Genomic DNA, 8,658 nt, shown 5'->3' on the forward strand with positions numbered 1-8,658 from the left:
TTTATTCTTTTTGAGGACTTAAAATGCCTAAAAATGTTTTTATACCATCTTTGTATTTGGCTGCTAGATTGGCTGAGTATATAATTCTAGACTAAAATCATATCCTCCAGAATTTTCAAGTCAATGTTCTACTGTCCTACCAGTTCCAGTGTTGCTTTTGAAAGTTACAATGCTCTCTGGCTTATCTCTTTATACTGAGGAGCCTTTATTATTTTTTTTTTTTGCATTAAAAGTTGTAATTTCATCTTTGTAATGAATTTGTGATTTAAAAGATGGTGCTTAATCAGCAAGCATCATACACAGCTATTTTTAAAAGGCATCTATGTTTATAAGATGGGTGTCTCTAAAATATAGAAAAAAATTAAACCTTGCTTTTCTGAATGTCTGATACACTCAACGAATTAAAATACTCTTATAAAGAGCAGCTTTATAATAATTATTAGAAACATATTCTACAAAGACACTTTAGAACCAAATCTTAGGAATCTTCCAGGAAGAGAGTAACACTGATTCCTGGATCATCATCACTTTCAAGTTTTTCATCATTTTCTTCAGTAACACATTTGCCACTTGCTTTTTCTTGGTTTCTTTTTTTCTTATGAGAATATGAATTATTTTTCTCGATGATTTTTTTCTTTGGGATGTAAGTCAGTAATAGTTTCCCTTTCCAAAGCACATTGTAGGCAGCTGTAAAACCTCTCAATTCTCTTCTTGCTTTCCTCCATTTTTTGATTTGCTATCTTTAATAAGAAGTCGGTATATTCCTCTGTCACCATCAGTTTTCCCTTATGGCTTAATGGAACTTCCAAGCCATGTGTGCTCCGGACAGCCAACATAGTCTTTCCTCTCTTTCCCACTGTTATGCCAGAGTTCCTGAAACCAGAATCTATCTCCACCGAATGCAGAAGCTGTGCATCCTGCAACTGTACACACTGCACATGAAGAACAAGGGGTTCAAATTTCAAAACGGCATCTCCATTTGCTTTTTTCAGAGCTATAATCACATCATCTTTTACACAAGGTGTGTGTGTAACAGCCAGCAACAGTTTTGTTTCTGAACCTCAAAGCCATTTATACTCCCATCCAGGAGGAGGGTGCAGCCAGCGCAGGAACTGGTGGCAAAATACTGTTCTCACGCATTGAGGAGCTGCACAAGCTCAGCCACACCCTCGTCCACACTGCCCTTCCGGCTGAGGTCCACTTTGTTCAGACTCTGCGCTTTCCATCTCCTGAACTCTGCGCTACGATCCATGCGAGGAGGGATTTGGGGTCTGCAAATTACGTTAGCCTTCGCCTTCCCTTGGGGCAGCCGTACTGGAGCGAGCGGTGCTGGTGAGGAGCCTTTTTAATCATCAGTCTGGGCAATTAGCTGACCGTTTGACTGTAATCCTTCAGTTCTTAGAAATATTCCTAAATTCATCCTTTATAATTTCCTTTTCTTCATTTTCTCTGCTTATCATTTCTGGAACATTCACTTATCTGATGTTGTATATTTTGATCAATCATCTGTAATTCTTACCCTTTTCTCTCCTGATTTTCACCTCTTGGCTTTTTATTGTTTTCTCAGAGATTTTTTTTTTTTTTACAAGTGTTTCCTAGTTTTCACTAATAATCTATTTCCCCATTCCTGTTCTCTTTCTCTTTGTAGAATAGTAACCTTTTCATTACTTAACTAAAATTTTAGTAGAAGTTCGAAGAGATTAGATACAATAGGTTTTCAATTTGACAGGCACAACCAGAAGTCTATATTGGTTTCTAGTATAAATTGCCTATGTTTTTTTCTCTTTTAAAATTTTGGTGTTCTGCACCTGAAACTAATATAATATTGGATGTCTACTGGAATTTTAAAAAAGAAAAATTACTAAAATATAAAATAAATAAAATTTTAGATTCTGACAGAAATGATGTCAGAAGTTTGCCTATTATACTAATTTTTAAAACAAATCATTTTTGTTGTATCTACCCATTCAATTGTTCTTTTCTCTTTTCTGATTTATAATTTCTGTTGTCTCTGAATTTCACCCTCTTGCTTTTCCTAGAAACAAAAAAATAAAAATAACCCTAAGTTTAAAATAGATTAGTTATTTTTACAGCTATTCTTGTTTATTAGAAACATATTTAAGACCTTAAAAATTAAGCTTAGCATAGTACTAATAATTCATTATAAATTTTTATATATAGCCTCCTCATTTGTAATAAAATTTTCTAAAATTGAAGAGTTGATTTCCTCTTTGGCCAAAGAGTTAATTAGGATAGTGTTTTTAATTTTCAATATCTGGAAATTTTTCTTTCTTTTGACATTTCATATTAAATTATCCTTTGATGATATTTTCTTTCCAAAATGTGGTTTACATAATTATTGCTTTTCAAATTTTAATGAGGTCTTTTTCTTGGTATTGCAGTCAGTGAACAGTGCTGTTTAGCTGATCCAATTTCTAGCCCCTTCCCTTGCCACATCCAGCTGCAGGGGGCCATATGACATGTTTCCAAAGTGGCAAGCTATTGTATTTCCTGGTATGAATTTTACTTTCATGAAAAAACCCATCCATCTTTTTTTTCTATTTGCCTTGAACATAGATGTTATACTGCCAATAGCAACGACAGACATATTAAAACTCTGAAGGAAAGGCTAAAAAAAAATCACAGAAGAAATCTATTATAAGTCTTGAGCTTTTGAACCAGCATTAATTACTTTTTTCATCTGGACTTTTTACTGTGTGAGAGAGAAAAGAACAAAACAAAATAAAAACTAAACCAAAAAATTTTTGAGCCTCTATAGGCATATTTTAAGTTACTTGAAATAATTCTATGCTAATACAGACCTAACATATGATGACTATTTATAAATGTTTCATAGGCACTTTAAAAAAGATATTGTCTATCGTATTTCAAAATATTAAAATAATACTTTCATAGCTATTAAATCAACATTAGAAATAGTATAAATTATCAGTTATGGTATTATTTAATTTTACCTATACTAAATTCTACCTATAATTACCTATAATTTTACCTATACTAATCAGTCAAATGAGAAGAAATTTTAAAGTCTGCCCTGAATATTACATTTCTTAATATATCTTCATATATTTCTTTTTTTATATATCTACCTGGTTCTTGTACATTTAATTGTATTAATTGGCACATAAATGTTTTTGACATTTCTACTACTATTGCTCATTATTTCCATTATCTGTTTAATTTCTTATTATGCTTTCTTATTAAAATTTGCTATGTTGATATTAAACTTGTGGCCCCATTTGTTCCATTTATTTTTCCCACCCTTTTGGTTTTAATCGTTATCTCCTTTTTACTTTTATTTATGTGTTGATTAGCTAGTGCAAGCACATGGCACACAGTTCAAAAGGATCATAACAATGTGTGGTAAAAAGTAAACCTCCTTTCACCTCTGCCCCAGTCATGTATCGCCCTGTAGCAGCTTCTAGTGAATCCTTATAGAGATATTCTATAAATATAGAAGAAAATGCATCATACATGTAATTTTTACAGAAATACTATCAAAATACACATACTTTTATTTACCTTGCCTATCACTCAACTCGACCTTCCTTCCATAGGAAGTCTATTTCATTGTTTTAAATAACTATATACTCTTCTACTATATATGTCCCATAAATTTATCAAGCCTCTATTATGAATATGTATACTTTGTAGCTAGCATAAAAATGGAATTTGATTTTTGACTATAGAGAGCAAACTACATTTCTAGTTTGAGATTTGTTCTTGGCTCAAAGTAACAGAAATCTCTGGCATTAAAGATATGAAAATGTGTTATCTCACGTATTTGGAAACCTAGGTGATGTAATCAGTGGCTCAATTATATCATTAAGGACCCATGACCACTCCACCTCCCCAGTATTCCATCCTTGTAGTGACTTTACCTTAAACCTTGTTCTCATTATCATTTCAAGATGGTTTAGAACAATGACTAATTTCTTCCTTTCAACGGAATAGGCCCAACTTAGACCATGTGTCCACTCACAGACAAATAAGAGCTTGGAGGGCAACTCTGTGCACTGGTTAGGTTAAACTACCCAGGATTATCTATCCTCAAGGGAGGGGGAAAATGTGGAAGAATTAATATCATTAAAATGTCCATACTACCCAAAGCAATTTATAGATTCAATGCAATTTTTATTAAAATACCAACAGCATATTTCACAGATCTAGAACAAACACTTCAAAAATTTATATGGAACCAAAAAGACCCTGAATAGCTGCAGCCATCTTGAGAAAAAAGAACAGAGTGGGAGGGATCACTTTACCTGGTATCATACTGTACTACAAAACAATTGTAATCAAAACAGCCTGGTATTGGTACAACAACAGACATATAGACCAATGGAACAGAATAGAGACTCTAGAAATAGACCCACACCATTATGGTCAGTTAATATTTGACAAAGAAGGCAAGAGCATACAATGGAGAAAAGACAGCCTCTTCGATAAATGGTGCTGGGAAAATTGGACAGATACATGCAAAAAAAAAAAAAAAAAATGAAACTAGACCACCAACTTACACCATACACAAAAATAAACTAAAAATGGATAAAAGACTTAAATGTAAGTCACAAACCATAAAAATCCTGGAAGAAAACATAAGCAGTAAAGTCACAGACATCTCACATAGTGGAATTTTTACTGATACATCTCCTAGGGCAAGAGAAAGAAAAGAAAAAAATAAACATATGGGACTACATCATATTAAAAAGCTTCTGCACAGCAAAAGAAAACAGCCTCAAAATACAAGGGAACTCCATGGTATGGAAAACATATTTCCAGAGGATGTATCTGATAAGGGGCTAATTTCCAAAGTGTACAAAGAACTCATACTATTCAGCAAGAAGAAGACAAACAAACCAATTAAAAAAATGGGCAAAGGACCTGAATAGACAATTCTCCAAAGAGGACATACGGATGGCCAAGAGACACAAGAGAAAATGCTCAACGTCGCTAATCATCAGAGAGATGCAGATTAAAACCACAATGAGGTATCACTTTACACCTGTCAGAATGGCTCCCATCAACAAATCCATAAACAACCTGTGCTGGCGAGGGTGTGGAGAAAGGGGAACCCTGGTACACTGCCAGTGGGAATGCAGACTGGTCCAGCCAGTATAAAAAACAGTATGGAGGTTCCTCAAAAAATTAAAAATGGAGCTGCCTTTTGACCCAGGGATTCCACTCCTAGGAATATATCCCAAGAATCCTGAAACACTAATCAGAAAGAATATATGCACCCCTGTGTTCATAGCAGCACAATTTATAATAGCTAAGATCTGGAAACAGCCCAAGTGCCCATCAGTAGATGAGTGGATAAAAAAGCTGTGGGACATTTACACCATGGAATACTAAGCAGCTGTAAAGAAGGAGGATCTCTTACCCTTTGGGACATCATGGATGGACCTGGAGAGTATTATGCTAAGCGAAATAAGCCAGGCAGAGAAAGACAAACATCACATGATCTCACTTATATGTGGAATCTAAAGAACTTAATAAACCGGTGAACAGAAACTATTCAATGACATGGAAGCATGGATCCGATGAAGAATCTCAGAGGGATGGAGGGGGCTGGGTGGGTGGAGGGGGAGAGATTAACCAAAGAATTTATATGCATGTATGCATAATCTAAGAACACAGACAATGGTGTGGAGAGGTACTGGGGAGAGGAGTGAGACCAGGTGGAATGAGTCATTGTGGAGAAAAAGAGACATCTGCAATATTTTGAACTAAATAAATAAATAAAAATTTATATTATATAAAGAAATTAGCATATTTTATTTTCTTTCACCCCACTAACTTTCCAATATTTTTCCACAAATTAGAATGTTAAGTCACTATTATTGTTGATTATTTATATTGTGTTTGTTACATGTGGAAAATTATTTTTATATTTGCCTTCCATATTGCTGCACAATTTAAAAAGTACCTATGATTAATGCTATGTCTAACTAGTTTTCATTTCCACCTCTAGTTCTTTTATGTCATGGATTTTCCATTCATGAGGTTTTGTTTGATGGATCACTTATTCAGTAAGAGTGTATCTCAAACTTGTTTTTCAAGAAGCATAGATAGTTCAGCAAAGCAACATAATGTCCGCAGAAGCAGCAGAACTCACAGTGAGTGGCCTTTAGTGCCCATAGCTGTTGCTAGTCATGGTATAAACTTGTTTCAGGTGTTGAGCTCCAACCTGCTATCTGCCTGTTTTATAATCTCAGTTCTTTACAACTCCCAGTGAGTCTATGAGCAACCTAATATTGAACTAATTTTATGCTTTGCTTAAATTTTAGTTCAGAGTTGGTTTCTGATGTATAAAAACCTCAGCTTCCTAGCCTGCTCCCTGTACGGATGGGGTTAAGCTTCCAATATTCAGTTATTTTTCTGTTTGCTTTAGCCTCGCAGTGAACCACAGTTTTCATGTGCTGTTCCTCTGCTCTAGGACATAAATATCTAACAAGCACTTTCCCCAATGGTCTGATAGCCAGTCCTCACCCCTGGTCTCTGGCGCTTTCAATCAAAAGGTTTAAGGAGGATTTTTTTTTCAAGAGCTGCTCTACATGCTTCCTACTGACATTTATTTTTATTCAGAGAGGTTGCTGGAAGTCAACCTTCACTGAACTGCCTCAATTTCTTCCCATCAGCACTCTGTCTAGAAATGTCTCAAAGATTCTGACATCTCAGCAGAATCCTTCACTGGGGGTGAGGGGGGGGTGTGTGTGTGTGTGTGTGTGTGTGTGTGTGTGTGTGTGTGTGTGTGTGTGTGTGTGTGTGTTTCTTCTGTGCTTTTTATTCCATTGACTGTTTTATTGGTGATCCAGAAAAAGAGTAGTTCATCTCACTGTATCATCAGATTTTACTACTTAACCATTTAGTTGTGCCACATAAAGTAATGAGTAAAAGGTAGATGCCCGCTGCATTAATACCAGGCTGATGTACTTGCTGATGAAAAAAAATTCCAAAAGGGTGATGTCCATATTGAAATGGACCCTGGACCCTGGGTTTAATCCTTATGTTTCAAGGTAGCATATATATTATAACCCTTGAGAATCTGAGCAAACACCTCTTGTAGTTTGATAGTTATAACCAGCGAATACCCTGTGACTTGCACAATGCTTTCTTCTTCCCTTGCCTTCACTTTGACCTTAAGAAATCAGTCAATGCCCCCGATATTCCACCCCAAGGACTTTTCTTTTAAATTGCTTTGAGAGAGAAAGAGAGAGAGGGAGAGAAACATTGATTTGTTGTTTCACTCACTTCTACATTCATTGACGGATTCTTGTATGAGCCCTGACAGGCGATCGAACCTGCAACATTGGCATATGGGGACGATGCTCTAACTGACTGAGCTACCTGGCCAGAGTCCACCCTAAAGACTTTCAGCTTAACCAATAAGCAATGAAAACCATGCACTCACTTTTTCTAAGAAAATGTTATTTTAGAATTGTCTGCTTGGCATTTAGTCTCCCACGCTGCAGTCTCATATGACTCAGTTTATATCATAGTAAGATTCTTCTATGGAGGCTTTTCTTACTCTCCACACATATACCCAAAATTCGGGGAGATAGAAAAGAACCTATCCATTACCTTAGGTCACTTTCATTAATTCAGGATTTAAATTCTCATTTTAATATAAGCTCAACACTTCCTTTGTCTACTAATTTGCTCAATTTGCTTGAGCCATGCACTGACTCATAAACAGACATGTGCTCTCAAAATTATCTTTTCATTTCTTCCTGACCTTATTTCTGTTATTAGTTAAAATCTCATTACATATACGCAGGAAACTTTCTACGTTTATAGCAAAAACATTTTAAAAATAAATTCCAAGAGTTTTGCTTGTAGAGCGACCCAAGAAAGAGAGAAAGGAAGCAAAGAAGGCAAGCAGGATACAAATATAGGATGAGCAGAAGTCAATATTCCGTCAACCCTAGATGTATATGCTTTCTCAAAGTTTGACAAATTGGTTTTGCATCTTGGTAATTCAGGTAGCATATTTATAAAAATGCCATGAAATTTCTTTCAAAGATTTTTTGCCACAGATCCTGTCAGTTAAAAAATATATGTATTTATAAATGATTCTGTTCTGCATTTTTTACATAATTACGTTCTTAGCTGATGCTCTTCTTATCTTTCTTACTTCATGCTTCAGATTTCTTCTAGACAATTTATATAATTCCTCAAAATGTGTTTTAGGGATTTTTTTTTTAGTGCCTGGTCTCTTATTGATACACATAGGCAATTTGTAAGATAATCTTAAAATATTATAATGATTAAATTAATTACCTTAGATAAGTTGCTTATATGAATTCTCTTGCTTGTGACTCCCTTTGAAAGCATTTGTGTCCCAGGACAGGTTTATTAGACTAATGGGCTCATCTGGTTGTCATTAATATCATTCCGAGAATGCTCTTTCTGCAGTCTGTGGAGAGGAATACCCTAAAGATCATTAATTTTTTTCCATAAGAGAATCCCAATGATGAAAATCAAAGTGGAAAGTCTGTAGTCACCAGGAAAGGAAAGCAGCAGTAACACACCAGGTGACAGTGATGTGAGGACTCCAGCAACCCCATTTCCACACAGCCCCCCCTCCCTCAGGGCTCGGGAGGAGGACCTACTTCTTCCTCTGCCTGGGGTCAA

General features: G+C 35.4%; 1 pseudogene; it reads right to left on the reverse strand.

Annotated features, from left to right (window-relative positions):
* Positions 1-478: 478 nt before the first annotated feature.
* LOC107523934 (tRNA wybutosine-synthesizing protein 3 homolog pseudogene) lies at positions 479-1,252 on the reverse strand (annotated as a pseudogene).
* Positions 1,253-8,658: the final 7,406 nt, after the last annotated feature.

The sequence above is a fragment of the Miniopterus natalensis genome, chromosome 2 (assembly GCF_054644295.1).
Source record: "Miniopterus natalensis isolate mMinNat1 chromosome 2, mMinNat1.hap1, whole genome shotgun sequence".
NCBI lineage: Eukaryota > Metazoa > Chordata > Mammalia > Chiroptera > Miniopteridae > Miniopterus > Miniopterus natalensis.